This window comes from Tiliqua scincoides, chromosome 14, assembly GCF_035046505.1.
Source record: "Tiliqua scincoides isolate rTilSci1 chromosome 14, rTilSci1.hap2, whole genome shotgun sequence".
In the NCBI taxonomy this organism is placed as follows: Eukaryota; Metazoa; Chordata; class Lepidosauria; order Squamata; family Scincidae; genus Tiliqua; species Tiliqua scincoides.
This window is the reverse complement of record NC_089834.1, coordinates 7,786,787-7,795,132: the sequence shown is the minus strand read 5'-3', so window position 1 is coordinate 7,795,132 and position 8,346 is coordinate 7,786,787. Positions and strand designations below refer to the sequence as shown.

The 8,346-nt window shown below is 47.8% G+C and overlaps 4 pseudogenes; all 4 read right to left on the bottom strand.

Moving 5' to 3' along the window:
* Positions 1-3,887: 3,887 nt before the first annotated feature.
* LOC136634812 (5S ribosomal RNA) lies at positions 3,888-4,004 on the bottom strand (annotated as a pseudogene).
* A 539-nt stretch (positions 4,005-4,543) lies between these two features.
* Positions 4,544-4,666, bottom strand: LOC136634802 (5S ribosomal RNA; annotated as a pseudogene).
* A 29-nt stretch (positions 4,667-4,695) lies between these two features.
* Positions 4,696-4,818, bottom strand: LOC136634872 (5S ribosomal RNA; annotated as a pseudogene).
* Positions 4,819-5,316: 498 nt separating this feature from the next.
* LOC136634893 (5S ribosomal RNA) lies at positions 5,317-5,435 on the bottom strand (annotated as a pseudogene).
* Positions 5,436-8,346: the final 2,911 nt, after the last annotated feature.

Below are 8,346 nucleotides of genomic sequence, written 5' to 3'. Positions count from 1 at the left end.
ATGACCATCTATCTATCTATCTATCTATCTATCTATCTATCTATCTATCTATCTATCTATCTATCTATCTATCTATCTATCTATCTATCACATTTTTATGCCCATCCTTTTATGCCCACCCACATTTTTATGTCCTCACAACGACCCTGTGAGGTAGGTATGCTGAGAGTGAGTGACTGTTCCAAAGTCACCCAGGAAGTTTCATGGCTGAGCAGGGTTTTGAATCTGGATCTTCCAGATCTAAGTCCTGAACCACGACACCAGACTGGTGCAATGGCCTAATACAGCAGATGGTGGCTTCACATATATCCCATAGGTTCAAGTGGATGAAGCTGAACGTACAGGAGAACATCTTTAAGGTGTCCAGATCCGAAGCCAGGGTAGTCATCTGGTTTGGGACTCTTAGGCTTACTTTCAGTGTTCAGCTGGATGTTGTTCAAGGGTTCAGCACAGTCAACAGCAACAGGAAACCCTGAAACCATGCGACAGTATACAATTATAAGCACAGTGACAATTCACAATTGGTGATAACAACCTCCCAGCCATGCTTAGTCAAGTCACTGTGTAATGCGATAAAGAGCGCATGTCTCAACGGAGCCCTGCGGAGCTGGTGTCAAGCCTCATCAGAGCTGTTGACTCTCGCCCTAATCTCCGTTTCAACATTTTCGGATGACGAATTGTCTTCTTTAAGGTCTGCAGCTATGCACAAAGAAGGGACCCCAAAGCTTTGCATGGACTAGCAGGGGGGATGGAGAGATGGGAAGAGAGGTCGTGTGTGCGAGAGAATTCTTCTTCCCAGCAGCAGGGCAAAAAAACCACCAAAGGGATTCACAGAATGTCTGGCACCCACCCTTGGCTCCACGTACTTGCCATGTAAACAGTTCTTGCTCCTGCTTCCCTTGTTCAATTCCTGTTTGCCTTGAGAGAGAGAGAGAGAGAGCGCGCAAAAAAAAAAAAGACAAGGTAGTTAAATAAATGGGTTAAACCAGTTGGTATAGCCAAGTGGGTTAAACTTTAAATATAATGTTTTATCCTTTCATTTCCCTCCTTTCTTCTCTTGCTGTTCCCACAGCAATATCTAAATATTGACACAGCCTGTTTGGCAAACTAGAAAAACCAGCGGATGAATAAATATTGAAATCGGACCCATGGGTTTTCCAAGGTGAGCATTCACTGGTGTCGCTCAGTTGCGCATCGGTTTACATGGCCTTGAAAAGACAAGACTAGGGCTAGCGCAATTGGGATGCTTGGGAAGAGGCGTAACTAGGATCTCCGCCACCTGGGGCAGTGATGCCACAATGTCACGTGACATCACGATGTCACTTCTGGGTTCTTCCCGGAGGAGGAAGCGCTGGCGGCTTCAAGCCCTCTGTTCGTTCTCCTGTGGAGGTTCCCCTTTGAAGGGGCACACTCTTCAAAGGGGAGCCTCTGCAGGAGAACACATGAGGGTGCAAAGCCACCACAAAGCACTCCTTCCTCTGGGAGAATTGTAAGTGGTGTAAGGCAGTCACTTCTGGGTTCTCCCCAGAGGAGGATGCAAGAGTGGCTTTGTGCCCCCCTTGGTGTAGCACCTGGTGCAGATGCCCCTCAGGCTCCACTCTAGTTATGCCTCTGATACGTTGTAGATCAGGGACTGGCCAAATCAAGGGTGCCACAGAAGTGCACACCAGTGTACTGGAGTGAAATCAACTTTCCGGTCATTGGGTCAATGGGGAAAACTGGGGCAAAGTAACATACAGAGGACAATGTTAATACACCTGGTTTGAAAGGATGGGATTGAGCTGCGAGCCATAGATGCAAATGCATCACTGCCTCTACAAATTAACCCCAAATCTGGATTGATTTTCAGAGCAGCCGCCCAGAGTCCCTTCAGGTCTACACACAAATGTATCTGCCTGCCCTTGCCTACATCCTCTCTAACAGGTGCTATACGGCATTAGGCATTGCGGGTTGGGTCCTCCCTCCCCCTGAGAAATCCATGTGGTTATTCCGCAAAGCCTTGGCTTTTTTCACACTGTTGTACATTTGGACAGAGTCAGGCAAGAAGGGATGAAGTCAGACTCAGAAAGCTTCAGGATGTTAGGCTGCGGCTTAAACAGGATTAGAACCAAGGATTTTCCAAGATCAAGCAAGATGAGAAACTGGGATTTTACGAGATTAGTCCACTGCTGACTCTAACGATGGCTGGACACAGTTCTCCTCCTTGGGGTTCAAGGGAAAACTCCGGATGGCATTCCAGAGGGGCGGCCATGTTACTCTGCTGTCACAAAAACAACAAAGAGGAACGCTGTAGAGATGAATTGTACTGTGCTGCTTGTTTTCGGGAACTACAAGGCTGCCTTGGGCAAGATCATCTTTCTCTAGGGATTCAGGACAGCCCAGATGCTTGACCAGAAAGGAATTTGCTAGTGATTGTCCAAATATATTCTCACACCGTACTGAAAATAAGACACATTCAACAATAAATATATGAGGGCTCTCAGAAAAAGTGTTGCAGATTTTTGGTTTGGAAAAGATACAGCAAAGGGGAGGTATATTAAGAAATTATTAAAATAATAAAATAATTGTGTATTGGCAACCTTCAGTCTCGAAAGACTATGGTATCGCGCTCTGAAAGGTGGTTCTGGCACAGCGTCTAGTGTGGCTGAAAAGGCCAATCCGGGAGTGACAATCCCTTCCACACTGGGAGCAAGTGTAGTCTGTCCCTGGTCTGTCTCCCTGGCTATGGGCCTTCCGTCTTTGCCTCTTAGCCTCAGACTGTTGGCCAAGTGTCTCTTCAAACTGGGAAAGGCCACGCTGCACAGCCTGCCTCCAAGCGGGCTGCTCAGAGGCCAGGGTTTCCCACCTGTTGCTCTCCAGACTGAGAGCAAAATCCAAAGTCCAGCTGCCTCCAAGCTGGCCGCTCAGAGGCCAGGGTTTCCCACTTGTTGAGGTCCATCCCTAAGGCCTTCAGATCCCTCTTGCAGATGTCCTTGTATCGCAGCTGTGGTCTACCTGTAGGGCGCTTTCCTTGCACGAGTTCTCCAGAGAGGAGATCCTTTGGGATCCGGCCATCATCCATTCTCACGAATTCTCAAAATAATAATATTAATAATGATTAAAATAATTGATAGATACTCCATTGTCATTGCGCAACAAATTTTAAATGCACTCCAAGACACAGACATAAAACATTTATACAACAATCATACAGCACATTTAGATCCATCCCACATTCAATACAATACATATATAATATTCAATATTACTACACATACATCTAATAAAATAATAATACAGAGTTACGCCCAAAAAAACCTTTGGGGTTGCCAAGGATGTTTTAACAAATTTAGGACATTTTTTGGGGTGCTGAATCGGAAAAATGGCATCGGTTTGGGGGGTACAGCATAGCCACATTATATGCGGATTCGAGCTGCTTTCTCATGAGGAAGCTGCTTGGATCAGTATGTAAGGTATGCCATACCCCCACCGCCCCACCCCTGAAACAACAGCCAATCAGGCAAAACCAATGCCATTTTTTGATCCAGCAGCCCAAATAGACCCAAGAATATGCCTAACATTGATGACAACAAAATGTGTGTCGGCCTGTGTGATCATTTCCAGAAACTTTCGCAAGAAATATGGCATAACCTCAGAGAAGAAAAGGTGGGGGCACACGCCCTGAAAAGGTGATAGAAAAAGAGCAGGTCAGAATCTTATGGGACGTCAAAATCTAGACCGATACAAAAATTCGAACATGACACTCCAGCTAGAACTGCGGTTGAAAAGAAGCAAGTGAGGCTTATTGATGGGGCCAGTTTAGGAGATCATCAAATCAAGGAGAAGCAATTGAAAAAGATCCCAAAATGCATGGTTGGCAACCTTCAGTCTCGAAAGACTATGGTAGAAGCCTACAGCACCCAGTATTCCCAGGCGGTCTCCCATCCAAGTACTAACCAGGCCTGACCCTGCTTAGCTTCCGAGATCAGACGAGATCGGGCATGTGCAGGGTAAAATGCAAAGACCTGCAAATTGAAACACAGCCCCTTTGGGGAAAGAAAACAGCCACAACTCCTACTGCCATTGGTGTGCTAGGAGCAATCCTCAAGGTCCTTAAGAAATACCTGGCCAATGTAGGCATCCACAAGAAAACAGTTAAACAACTGCAACAACCCTATGAGCTGCCCCCTTTCCTGGGACCGATCCTCCAACATGGATCAACTTGAACTTGCACCAGCGATATTGATGGCACAGGTCTCAGCTGACCCATTGTGGCTGCTGGGGCTTACCCAGGAGCAAGGGGACAACTATCTCCTCACTCTGAGGAGATCTCCAGCAGTTGAACTTCCCTTCCTGTTGCACAACCATGCTGGAAGTTACTGTAGGTGGCCTTGAGCAAGCCGGTTCCTCTCAGCCTTAGTTTTCCCCATCTGCAATATGGGAATAATGCCTTACAAGACTGTTGAAAGGGCTACTTTGAGGTAGCACATGCAGAAAGCCTTGCACACGCAGAAGGTGGTGTAGAAATGGTTGGCAACCTTCAGTCTCGAAAGACTATGGTAGAAGCCTACAGCACCCGGTATTCCCAGGCGGTCTCCCATCCAAGTACTAACCAGGCCTGACCCTGCTTAGCTTCCGAGATCAGACAAGATCGGGAGATAGTGTTCAGTATAGGGAGATGGTTGGCAACCTTCAGTCCCGAAAGACTATGGTAGAAGCCTACAGCACCCTGTATTCCCAGGCGGTCTCCCATCCAAGTACTAACCAGGCCTGACCCTGCTTATCTTCCGAGATCAGACAAGATCGGGAGATAGTGTTCAGTATAGTGAGATGGTTGGCAACCTTCAGTCTCGAAAGACTATGGTATAAGCCAGGGGTGTCCAAAGTTTTTGGCAGGAGGGCCACATCGTCTCTCTGACACTGTGTCGGGGGCCGGGGGGAAGAATTAATTTACATTTAAAATTTGAATAAATTTACACAAGTTTACATGAATGAATATATTAAAGATGAACTTATATGAATGAATGAAGGTCTTGCAATAGCTCAAGGCCTATAAAAGGCCTGGCACAAAGCAAGGCTGGCCTTTCCTTTGTTGCTGCTACTGCATCACAGACGTGAAACAACAAACAGTGGAGGGAGCCCTCATCCCACAGCTAATGTGAGAGGTCAAACAGTCGCCCTCACTCTGAGAGCAGTTGCGTTGGGCCAGTGTGGGCTCCAATGAAGCTCCAGAGGGCCAGAGGCTCATTGGAGACTGGGGGCTCCCTGAGGGCCACATTGAGAGGCCTTGAGGGCCGCAAGTGGCCCCAGGGCTGGGGTTTGGGCACCCCTGGTATAAGCCTACAGCACCCGGTATTTCCAGGCGGTCTCCCATCCAAGTACTAACCAGGCCTGACCCTGCTTAGCTTCCAAGATCAGACGAGACTGGGCATGTGCAGGGTAACAGTTGCTGAGGCAGGACCATTGAAGACACAAAGGGGGCTTGTATTCTTGCCTGTTGTGTTTAAGCTACAAAAAGATGGACAAAAGAGCATGCAATCGTCTTCAACCTATTACTCAGTTTATATGAACTATCAAAGGGGGGCTTCTTCACCTGTTTGAAGATTCTCTTCCACCCACCGCTGAGAGTCTCAGAGAAGATGCTGATTGACATTTCACATTCCAAGAGGTGGGTGGAGTGAGGACTACAGATTTAAGGAGGTAGCAATTAACAGCAATTCACCTGCAATTTGCAGGCTAAGTAATTATAAGTAATACAAGGTGATCTTCCAGTGGAGACAGGCCCTTTCCAACCCTTGCAGGAGTATTCCTTAAGGAGAGGACGTCCCAATGAAATGCAGGAATGCTGGGGATAGGATGTCTTTGATTGCCACTTGGAGTCAAGTCAAATGACTTTTGAGGACAACAGTGAATTCAGCTCCAAACTGTTGTCTTACAATGTGGTGCACCAGCAGGAGTAGCTCCACAGGTGGGTCCTTCTGGGGCACAGACTCGGGTCCCAGGCCCATGGACGGATCCCCACACATGCCTGGCAGACCCCCGAGGTTAGAAATGACTGCTGTCATCACTGCTCCCCACCAGCACCCAGGAAGCTTCCCCACTAGGAAGCTAAGGACCATGGAGATGTGGATCTCAGTGGTGCCACTAGGGTTGGTGTCACTCAGTGTGGTCACTCATGGTGTCACCCCCCATGAACCAACTGCGGCTCCAAAACCCAGGTCTACGGGGCTTCCCAAGGTGGAGCCCAAGTCTACCCCCCTGGTAGACCTGGTCTTGCAGTGAGCAAAAGGTCAGGCTATACGGGAGGGGAGGCAGGCCTGGCTGGGCCTACCAGGAGACTTTTCCAGCTGTGGTCAGGTCTGGCTGAGTCTGGGTAGACCTGGGCTCTGGAGCAGATGGGTGAACTTTTGTTGTCACCCACTCCTGATGGTGTCACCTGGCATGGTCTGCACCCCTTAGTGACACCATTGGTGGGGCTGATACCTGTCTTTTCCCAGTGCCATTTTACAGTTTGGAAGTTTCCTGCTCCCAGGCATAGGTGGATGTCCATAGAATCATCAAGCTGGAAGGGACACAGAGATCTGCTGGTCCAACCTCCCTGCAAAGAAACATCTGTGGGCTGAGGACAGGCTGAGCAAAGGAATCTCCAGAAGGTCCACAAATCAAGAGCAGAAAATGAGCAGGGTTAGACAAAGTCACGGAGGACAAGTTTTCTGAACAAAATTCAGTTGTGCCACCTTCCCCTCCCTTTGCAGGATTTGTGTGGCTGTCATGACTGCCCAACAGTCAACAATTCCATCAGTGGAGCTTCCCATGGTAGGATCCAGATACAATTTTGTCCACTCCTGTCCAAAGTAATGTCATCTGCCCAACTGCTTTCACAGGAAAATGGGGACAGCAAAGAGGGAGGCCATTCTGCCTTCAGTATTTTGCTTTTTCTGAAACTGGGCTGGGGATGGGAGATGTGAGGAGTGCTGGTCCTCTTCATTCATCCTTTTTCTTTCTTTCTTTCTTTCTTTCTTTCTTTCTTTCTTTCTTTCTTTCTTTCTTTCTTTCTTTCTTTCTTTCTTTCTTTCCCGGCAGAGAAGGAGGCAGGCAGTCTTTTGCAAGTCTCTCGATGGTGGTTTGAATCTGCAGTGAGAAATGTGACTCCTGGCTTAGCAGAGAAGTTTTGCAAGTCAAGCGTTCTGTTTAATATATCAGAGATCTTTCAGAATATGCCTGAGAGAGAGAGAGAGAGAGAGAGAGAGAGAGAGAGAGAGAGAGAGAGAGAGAGCTTGAAGACAATCACAGAGGAATCTCAGGTCCCTCCCCCCATCAGATGCCTCTGAGAAAGTGACATAACCATTACATCCTGACAATTGTAGCCCAGTGAAATGCATTCCAGTATTGGACATCTGTGTCCTGTCTTTTTGCACTCCAGGCATTTGAGTCCCAATATATGTATACAGTTGGCCCTCAGTATCTGCAGGGTTTCCTTTCAAAGAATCCCACAGATGGCAACATTTAGGGATTCCCATCCCACTGATGGGCCCAAGGAGGACCTCCAGAGGGCACCTCCGGTTGCGTCCGTAGAGCACAGGTTGACCCTCCAGACGTGGGTGGAGGACCTTCTTGAGTTGAATCTCTAGGTTATGCACCCATGAATAATTAGGGCTGACCTGTATCTATATTAGGAGTACTGTTAGTTGCCCAGTTATAGTGGGTTGCAAATAACTGGGAAACTGACACACAGGCACATGCACATCACAAATACACACACACACACACACACACACAAACCAGATGCAGATGTCCAGGGACACCGATGAGCAGGATGCATTTGACCAGCCCATGATCGTTCAGGACACAAATGCCCTAGTACTCTCTGACAAAACTATAATTAGGCGAGGATGGTGAACCCTCTGGCCCACCATTGCTCCCTGTCACTGGTATTCAGAGATAAGCTGCCACTGAACCTGGAGGGAGTATCTAGTCCTCATGACTAATAGCCAAAGGTAGACCTCTTCCCTTCCCTTTTAAAGCCATTGAACAGTAGTGGCCATCACCTCCTCTTGTGGCAGTGAGTTCCACAAGCTAACGGTGCACTGTGTGAAGAACTTGACGTAAACATCAAGAAGGTGGGCCTGGAAATTGCCCATTCCTGATGTCAAATCGTGAGACTCGGAGCTCCGCATTGAATACCAGATCTTTTCTTTCTCATTTCTACCCTTCCACTATCAGCAGCAGTGGAGTCTTCCCATTTCCCATTGTTCAGCCTTTCTAGCTGGGCATTGTAGCCCTTAATGACGTGTGGAGAGAAGACAGGAAGAAGCCATATATCACTCGGAGGTGAAAGTATAGCCACAGCCTAGTCATGGCTTCCTC